Source organism: Crocodylus siamensis, chromosome 1, assembly GCF_052110815.1.
Source record: "Crocodylus siamensis isolate JL-2025a chromosome 1, ASM5211081v1, whole genome shotgun sequence".
In the NCBI taxonomy this organism is placed as follows: Eukaryota; Metazoa; Chordata; order Crocodylia; family Crocodylidae; genus Crocodylus; species Crocodylus siamensis.
In genome coordinates, this window is record NC_143395.1 from 82,387,111 (window position 1) to 82,397,705 (window position 10,595).

A 10,595-nucleotide genomic window follows, 5' to 3' on the forward strand; every position below is an offset into this window, starting at 1 on the left:
TGCTTATTTTCATGCTGTTCTCTACACCTGGAGCTCCTTTTGTGATGCCATCTACATAGCTCTCCCTCTCCTTTCTGAAATTTCTTTCCAAAACTACTTCAAGCCACTTCTATAAACCATACCTCTAATTAAAACAAAACTAAGTTACTCAGAACACCCCGTTTCCCCTGTTTGTAACCACTAAGATGCATACAGTAGCTTTTCATGTGAGTGTAATCTTACTGTCCTTCTTTTTGCTCTGCAACCCTTTCCTGCCCCCTGCCTGTGTTATCTCCTCCTGTTGTTCTTGTATTTGTATAGATTGTAAGCTCTTAGGGGGCAGGGAATCTATCTTTTATTTGTTATATGAAGCACCATGCACATCTATGGAGCTATATAAATAATAAAACATTAGATCTTTTTAAATTATGTTTGAATTGATAGTGACCTGATTGACTGCCAGCCTACCCAGTTTGGTCTCAATTCATGACTGGGCTCCCCAGGCACCATGATAATCTAAACAAATTAAGAATAATAATAAACCTTCTCATATAAAAGAGCGTTCTGACTTCTCACATTCTTGGAAATTATCAGGGAAAAATATCTACAACATAATGGAAAAAGGGAATACAGTAACTTTGATCTTTGTGTTCAAATATTTGAACAGAAGTTTTCCTAATAATTCAGTCTTACTTATGTTCAGAAAATACAACTGTGAGAACTTGGCTGAATTCTGATCCCAAACAAAATTAAATAACTCATTTTAGATTTAGATTCAGGTAAGTAATTCTTCTCTGTGTGACCCAAAACTGGCCTCATTAATTCACTAAAATGCATCCACTTGTTTCAGCAAATCTAACAATCATTCCCTATATCATGAATATGTACTAAAACTACTGTACAAATAATATGCTAATTGTAGACTGGTTAGGGTATGGCTAAATGAAATGTCTATCTCAATTTAGCTGACCAGGTAGCAATGCTTATCAGATTTTTCTCCTCTTTTCTTTAATTTGTGCTGCTCTGGCACTACCCCACTTTATTTTACAAAATGTGCTCTGTAGGTAGTATCTCTGAAGAAACCCCAAAAGTATTCCAAGTCCATCTTCCTATTTTTATGAGAACTGAGCAATATGTCCTTAGGTTCTACAGAGGCCTATCCTGTGCCACAACCAAAGGGAAATCACTACAAACCTTTCTCTGCCACCTCTTAATGGGTCTTGTGTGAGAGAGTAACAATTTTTAAAGCTGCTGAGACAAAAGTATTCCAGAGGTATTAGAGTTTTGGAGATGGGTAAAAATTAGACTGCTTCTTATTTTGCCTGAACTACTTTATGCATTCATAATTTGTATATGTGCAAGGACATTCTACCTTCCATAAATAATAGGCGAGAGTATAGAATGTGTATTCCTATTATATTTATTATTATTGGGTAAAAAGTCACAAGACACATTACATGATTAATAAGTAGGCCTATGCTATGACTTTCTAGCTGGTGTTGAGTTTCTTTGAAAACTCTTATATTCGAAATAAAGCATGATCTTACTACTGTGAAAACATTCTTCACACATTTACATACATTTAAAGCCTTTATCTAGTTCTTGGCCCCATTTAAAACAGAATAAAACCCTTTTTGAAAGTCTTTTATAGGTTTGGAAGCAATTCACTAACTACTGTTACCAAGAGGGCTATGTCTAAAGTGCTGCATATCACCATCAGCTCATTGGCCCTTTCTACACCTTTTTAATTTCTGATGAATTTCTTAAAGAGAAAGCTACATTATCAACAGCATCAGAGAATGTATCATTGTGTTTATACGTAAAGAAGAAGCTACAGGGTGCCTGTGTTACAAATGTATTAAGATTTACTGTACCGTATCTGGCCTCAAGAAGAGAGTCCCATTTCTACTTCCTCGTGCTCCGATACAAGTTTCTGTCTGTTTTTCTGTCTGTGCCTTTCTCTCTGATCTAAGGACATGATCATCAAGTATAATAACTTGTCATGGTGAGGGAGGGATGTGTGGAAATGCCTTGAAGAAACTGCATCATTCAAAAAAATCCAGAAACTTTTCCTATTGCTTACATTATATGGGAGAGGTCTTTTCAACAGTCAAAAACTGCAAAGTTTCACATGAGACCAATAAGAAGGGGCTTCAGAGATCTGGCTTCATTCATTCATGATAGGCTAATAGATGCCAAATATATGAGCTAATTTTAAACTTGGAATAAAATGTTCAAGAATGTTTTATGTGGGGCAAGTAATGTGTTTTTGCTTAAATGAGCTTCCTGTCTTTTCTATTTGGCATTGTAATTCTTCTTGGTTAATGGCTACCAAATATAAAGGAGATAGGAGCTACGTGTTCAGAAATCCCACTTCCTCCTTACTCTTTAAGGCTCAGAGACCTTGACATTTGTAAGAACATTTGGTAGCAATAGGAATTTCTAATGACATTTTTGAACCTTGAAAATCAATGAGAGAAGCATCTACATGCTTTTGAAATTTTTTTTCTAAGACTTGATCCAAATCTCCTGATTCCTGAGGACTTTTGAAAATTTGTATTTCCATGCCTTTTGGAGTCAGGGAAGATGTCCTCTTTGGGCATGTCCCAACAAGTGTGCATGTGTGTTTTGCAGCACCTTCAAGGCAGTTTAAGGCACCACAAATGGCACGTGGTGCATATACAACTGTTTACCACACTACTAATTTGCAGCATGGTGGGGATTTTTTTTTCACTGGAGATCCTGGTGTAAAAAAAAATTCTGCTGAAAAAAGCGATGAGGAACATGCAGCAGCACTACCAGAAAGGGAGCCTGGCTGGCTAGAGTCATGCTCTTGCTACAGGCCAAGATCCAAGCAACTGGCTTGGTGTCACTGCTGCCCCGAGGAGCCCCAGGACCCAAGGTAAGGCTGCTGGGGCCAGCACAGGTGCTGGCCCCAGCCTCCCCTCCCCTCCCCTCCCTAGGTCACTTTGCCTATTGCATGTGCATGGGTGTGCCCAGGCTCAAATAGCGGCACAAATATGTACTGCTGCTATTTGTCCCGTAGGAAATGTGCACCCCTGCACATGCACGTTCATCAGAAAGCATCCTTTGAGTGATGTTTGGGGGCTAGGTTCTCAACCTGCTATAGGACTAAAGTTAGGCCCATCAGAGTTCTGAATTGGAACTGAAGATCTAAGTAGCACTTCCAAACCTAAAACTCTCCTCAACTTTCCAGCTTTCTTTCCTCATGACAGAATTCCTTGATAACACATTATTTTTACAGACCAATAGATTTTTGTTCAGGTTCCATTCTGTAAATACATCTGGTCTCCCAATTCTTGAACCAGTAATTATTTGCAAAGTAAATGCATTCAATATTTCTGGAATCATGGTCACCGTTTCTCATTCCAAATGTTAAGCTGTGATAGCCAATAGGCTAAGAATTGCACACACATGTACAGCTACCCTGTCTTAAACCTTCTCATTGTAATACCATCACATACTCTCCCCAGATAGAAGGTAGGGCACGGTGGCATCTTAGAAACTAGCTTTCAAAAGCGTAAGCTTTAATAACCAATGTCCTATTTCCGTCAGATACTGCCATCCAATATCATTTGAGAGCTTCTGACAAAATAGATTTTGCCCAGCAAAGCTCATGCCTCTCTGAACTAGTTAGTTTCTAAGTTTCTTCTGCTTCCCTTTAGATTAGCATGGCTAATCATCTATCTCCACTTACCAATTATGTTTTGTTTTATTAGGTTGGCAGTGTTATTATGTGTTTGGAGAGTACCTAGCTAAATAGGTTACTACAGAAATGCAAATGTTAAAATAACAATGTAATTGACTGAATAGCATCCCAGCCTTTTCTTTGCATCCAGTATCCAACTCCCACTTCCACAGGACTTTATTACACAGGGTAAGAAACCTTATGACTTTTCCTCTTTCATTTAAAAGAAAACAGCCTGAATGGCCTAAACTATAGACCACCTTCCAGGATATGAAAGGCATTTTTATATATGTTGTGGGATGTGGCACCGGGCACTTTAATTAGTGAGCTCTGCTAATTAAAAGCGCCTGCGCGTCACATGTATCAACATCCCTGTGCTGAAAAAAATGGCAGTAGGGTGCTTTGAACTAAAACTCATCAAATGTGTTATTTCAAAACACCCCACTGCCATTTGTTCAGTGTGGAGACACTCTGATATATGTGATGTAGAAAGCTCCTGGACCACGTCAATTTTTGTGCTCCAACAGGCTCAATTAATTGAGTCTGCTTCGATGCACTGGATTCCTTGTGTGTCAGAGCAGGCTCCGCGCATGTGTGTAGGAGCTAATTTTCCAAAAGTCCTTTATGTATGCTCCCTTTTGTACTAACCTCTGCGATTTTGGCAAGACCACATTCTCTGTGTACAGGTCTTCAATATGAGGTCAATTGTGTCTTTTGCTCTTTACACAGCTAATATATTTTATGAAGAAATCACATGAGGCCAGAGGGATTAAAATAACCATGTTTGTAAACTGGACACAGAAAATAAGACCTAGTTATGCATAAAGTTAAAACACAAGCAGTGCCACTAAAGGGCTCACAAATTATTTAAAGGGATACTACTACAACTCAGATACACCCCAAGATCCCCACCCTAATTACTATAGTTGGATGAGAAGCATTTTAAAGTTTGATTCTTCTTGTAGGTTACCAATGGACTACTATGAGAACAGAAAGGCTTTGAAGACATCTATTACTTATATATGATGAAAAATCCCGGTGTTATACAGTATTCATGGGATTTTCATGCTGTTGGTTGTCTTACATGGGAATGCTTCAACTACAGTTATTACAGCTGATAATATCCCCTGACAGTTACAGGGGATTTGGGGTATTATTTCTGCCATGCTCCATTTTTGGATCCTTTATTTTTGAATTGAGCTGTGCATTGGAGATTATCTACTAGGATTACGTTAGGTAATTTGTTGTAAACCCTAATCACTTCAGCAGAAGATTGACATGGATTGCTTATTTGTTTAAGCACTTCAAAACTGATCATGCATTTGTCTACTTTAAACTTGTTGCATTTATTGGTATGAGAATCTGCCCAGTGGTGTAATATGTACTTAGCCAGTATACATTTGTTTTGAAATCAGTGAACATTCTTGAAGATAATTTGCCAAATCTCATTTGGATTTTATACAAGATATGTTCTTCTGAAATCATCCTAATTTCTCTAGCACTTTGTTGCTACGGCTGTGTGAAGTTCTCTCATCAGCAGTACCCTCTATGTTGTTTACTTTCTTCTGTTTTTCTTATTTTGTTACTTTTTCTCTTTCTTTGAAAGCAACTAGTAGCTCCATGATGAGGACAAACAGGAATGGCCACAGATGCAACTATTCCTAGTATCTCTTCTCTAAAATATATCTGTATAGATATGTAAAGAGTATAAATGTGGTATGAAACTATAAATAATGACTAACCTATTGAAAAGGAAGTATTAAATGCATTCATTAAAATTAAATGCACAGAAAATCAGGGAACATTATTGGCTATTCTTCAGTGAGACATTTTTCCAATCCTCTTTAACAATTCTTAATCCCATTTCCAAAATTACCTAAATCTCTCTTTAGATTTTAGTCAGATCACTAGCAAGTGCCTGATAAGAGATTTCTTTATTTAATTCCCTTAAATTTTCTTTTCAGAAAACTTGAGTATCCATAATTGCAATCACTATCTTTTTGTCTGCTGGTTTAATTACAAAATCCTTGCACTATGCCAGTTTCCTTAAGCATTCTTTTTTTCTTTATATCTAAGTTATCGATAAATTTTATTATTATTTTAAAAGTTCCTCAAAATTATAGATAATTTTTGTTAAAGTCTTTAAAAAAAAAACTGATCAGTGTTCCTTGTTCACTTATATTTTGGAAGGTGTTAAAAGCCTGGGGGTTAAACTTACTTTTACATCAACATGTCTCTTTCACCTTTTATGGAGGACCAACATTTGATATAGATTTCAAAGCAATTTTTATATTTTTTATTTACTTTTTCTGCATGTGGTCTTTACCATGATATTCAAACTTCTCACAAACTTTAACAATTTCATCCTCACACTAACCACTGAGATAACAACATCGTTTTCTCTTCTTAAAGGCTTGCAAAGTATGAGATAAGTCACCTAAGTCTATACGGGTAGTCCATATCAAGGTGCAGACCAGGTTTAAAATATCCTGATTTCTTATCCTTTATGTCTGCACCACAGTCACAGAAACCTGTACCGAGTTCTGTGCTGCCATGATTAGGATCACTTCTTGGCTTTTTGTCTAACGTCAAGTGTAGTGTAGTATAGATTGGTAAAGGTATGACTGGCTAGACTGGGAGAGCAACATAGGCATACTACATGGCTATTGCCTCTCAAAAAGTACAGCTGATCTAACATTTCCCATCAGAACAGAGTTGTGGGTTTTTTAGTGTTTTTTTTTGGGAGGGGTTGGTTTTTTTTGCACCCCTCCCCACCCCTTTTTTAAAGGAACTGAGATGTATAGCTCCCTGGTATTTCTGGCAGGAAGGCAAGTGGATAGACCAGTTGGCTCGCCATCTTCCCATTTGGCAGGGGAGGAGGGTTGAAGAGCTACTTCTGGCTAGTTCCTCAGGTTGTCTGTTTGACAGATAGTGAGTAAGCTGTGGGGGTGTCCATCCTTTTAGATTACCTAGTTTGCTAGACCCCTGCCTGCTCATGCACCATCTCCCTAGATGATGGAATACTTGACTTGACAACTGCTCATGTGATAATCTACCCAGTTGCCCAATATGCTACTTATCCTGTTCCCCAGTTGTTCACCTGGTCAAGCCAGCTTTCTATTCTTCTTGGTCAGCTGGCTGAAAGGGGTACTAAACCAGCTTATTTTTAACTGTCCAGGAGCTCAAATGGAAGGTTCTTTTTTATAGGAAATTTCATGGTCAAAGCTTCAATTTCATGCTGAGGAACAAACCAAAATATTGACAACTTGAAATTTCCCATGAATGGCAAATTCCTTTTTCTAGTTCAATATACTCATAGAGCTATCCTTCTAACAAAAATGCTCTGTAAGTATGTTATTTTGTGTGTAATACAGCATGCACTTCCACAAATGTAAAAGACAAATAATCCTGTAAAAAAAATCATCCCAACAATGTTCAAAATAAGGTTTTTACTCAATTGTCTATAAAAGCTCTCTTACATCATTCTTTACTTTTTTATTTATTTTATCTTTCTCTTGTATCTATTGTTCTTTTATTTCACTACATCAGCAAAACAAAATCTAGCAGGAGCCCATTTCCAAAAATTTACCTGGTGCCCATTTCCTATTGATATCTTTCCTTTGGTTTCCTGGTCCCATCTCACCTTTAATTAGCTGGTTCAGAAAGCTAACTGCATATGCTACTTAAAATATACTAAAACAGATTCTTTAAATGTATCCTCTCCCCCCTCCCCCACTTATGCTGCTTGCTGAATAGTGATTATTTATATTGAAAGGCAAGGCAGATTGAGATTGTTCACTAATCGTCATGCTGACAAATCATAACCTCACTTGTTAAGCTTTTGCACATTCAAAAAGCAAATCTATACCTGAATTCAGTGAGAAAGGGAGAACCTAGTGAATCATGTTGTTACATTCTGTCACCTTAAAGTTATTCTTGTAACTAGGCATGGATATATTTCAATTTTTAAAACTAAAATACTCTGCTAGGATAAGGCTACTTTGTCCCCTGGCATAGAGAGGCCTGCAGACAGTCCAGAGCCAGTGTCACAAATGCTACAAAAGCCCTTAAAGCTTTTGAAACAATGAGTTTGTTGGGGACACCAAGAGGAGAACTAGGATGTGCAACTCAGGTTGCTGTAATGCCTCCCCATGAAGCTATCAGGTACAATGGACTTGAGACCGATTTGACTTAACTCCCCAATGTCCAAGAGCATCAGCAGATTGATCTTTGCCCTCCTTCTCACCTTTGCATGGCTGATACAGACCCCAAATGAGGGACAGTCTCCTTTCAGTCCAATTGTTATTGTGTGTTCCTTACACGCTATACGAATTCTGCTTAGCAGTGGGGAAAAATAAATGAGAAGCCAGATTCTCTATATTCACAGATCTTTGGCTGGTTAGAAAGATGGCAGGAAATCCCACCACTGTATTCTCCTACCAGCTTGCTTGTGATTAGAAAATGGAGACTAGAGGAGTCCTATGTGGCTATTGCAAGGGTCAACAGTTTGAAACAATTTGAACTCTAGGTTTGGAGGACAGGGTTAGGAAGCATTGTGGGAATATGACCCCTGTGTAGTACTCCATTAGAGGATAAAAGGGAGGAGGCAACTGTCCAGTGACTGAAGGACTGATGGTAGGAAAAGGAGGGATTCACTGTAAGCTGGAAAAGGTGAATATTGCTGCCCAAGATGATTGTATTAATGTGAATTCCTGTATCCCCAAAGGTATAGGTCAGTCTCTGCAGTTTAACATGATAGGTGGGAGTTTGGACCTGAGAACCAGAGTGGGTACCATCCTCCACATCTCCTATTATATAGCTGGGATAGTTTGACATCTCCTTTTGTTAACTGTAGGAAAATAAAAGTACATTTGAGATACTTTTTTCATTTCACTGCCATGAAACTCTTGGTACAGAGAAAAACAGCCAGAGGTAGGTGAAAGAATCAAGAGGATATGTAGATATGAGGCTTTTTTTCCTTTTTCTTCCTGATTGCTTTTACTTAGAAACCATGGATGAGCCTCCTTTTATGCTGGAAACAAAGCTTCTTGTTTAACTAGGAGGGGAAAAGAGGGTTGTATGATCTCTAGAATAATGTAGAAAGAGAATGAGGAGAGGGTAGGCCTGTATGGGATTGCATAGCACACTATTTTCCTCCAACCCTCCCCACTGGCAGGAACTCTAATGATATTTCTATCACTAACCCTAACCTCTCCCAGCCTAGATCACAGAGGAGAAAGGAAGGAACTATATCCCTCCTGCAGTCTGTGATGGGTGACATTTTACAAACTTTTATTACATTAATAGACTGTTTGCATCTTATCTTTATTAGCACTTAAGCCCATTTTCTTTAATAATATGGAAGGTAGTAGAAGTTTCCTGTGCATGAATTAGGCAAGCATCACAAATGCTATTTGGCTATTATTTGCCAACTATTTAACTACATGCTCAAGATGTACTGGTAGCATTGCTCATTGAGTTCATTGTTATTCAAAATTGATGTCATTCATGACATTTTGCACTCTATGAAATACTTTGGTATTTTTTGATTGTATTCATATAGTAGTCCATTGGAAAACACTGTTTCTTGAATATTTCTCCTGTGATGCTCAGGAAGTCCCAGTGAAACATACAAGCTAGGGACAGACGTTATACATAAATTGGAATAAGTGACCAGAAACCGGTTCAATTCTGTAACAAAACACAAGCTCAATGCACAGAAGCCACTTTCAAAATGCCTGAAACTGATTTAAGAAAAACCTGGATGAATGTAGTATCAGACTTAACTGTGTAAATTGGTTGATTGAACATCTGTCCCAGATTGCCTCCACATTTCAAGTTAACTCACAGTCCCGCAGCATCCAAGAATGTTTTGTCTTCCTCCTGCGACCCCCTCTTCCCCTGCCCCCCTTCCACACATGGTGGGCAGGCTAGCTTTGGCTCAAGCTGTCTTCTCCAGCCCAGCCAGGAGGCATGCTCCCTCCTCCACCCCTCCTGTCTTCTGCCCTGGGCCACTGCCGGCATGTGGCTGCATTTCTGGAATCAAAAGTGAATATACATTAATAGAATCATACAAAATTAGAGTGGGAAGAGACCTAGGGAGGTCATCTAGTCCAACTCCGTGCTCAAAAAGCATCATCCCCAACTAGATCATCCCAGCCAAGGCTTTGTCTAGCTGGGCCTTAAAAACCTCCAAGGATGGAGAGTCCACAACCTCGCTGGGTAAGCCTGTTCCAGTGTTTTACTACCTTCGTAGGGAGAACATTCTTTCTAACATCTAAGCTAAACTTCCTTTGGTGCAACTTGAGACTATTGCTCCTTGTTCTGTCACCTGCCACCACTCAGAACAGTTTAGCACCATCCTTTTTGAACCATGCTTCAGGTACTTGAAGGATGCTATTAAATCCCTTCTCAGTCTAGGCTAAATAAGCCCAGTTCCCTCAGCCTCTCCTCAAAAGACATGTGTCCCAGCCCCCTCACCATTTTGTTGCTCTCCCCTGGACTCTCTCCACATCCTTTCTGTAGTGGGGGCCCCAAAATTGAACACAGTACTCCAGATGTGGCATCACCAGTGCTGAGTAGAAGGGAATAATCACTTCCTTTGACCTATTGGCAACACTCATACCAATGCAACCTGGTATGCCATTAGCCTTCTTGGCAACAAGGGCACACTGTTGGCTTATATTCAGCTTATTGTCCACTGTAACCCCCAGGTCTTTTCCTGCAGAGCTGCTACCCAGCCAGTCAGCCCCCAGCCTGTACTGTGCATGGGATGGTTCTGTCCTAAGTGCAGGACTTTGCACTAGTGCTTGTTGAACCTCATGAGATTCTTTTTGGTCCAATCCTCCAATTTGTCTAGAGCTTTCTGAATCCTAGTCCTACCCTCCAGCATATCTACTACTCTCCT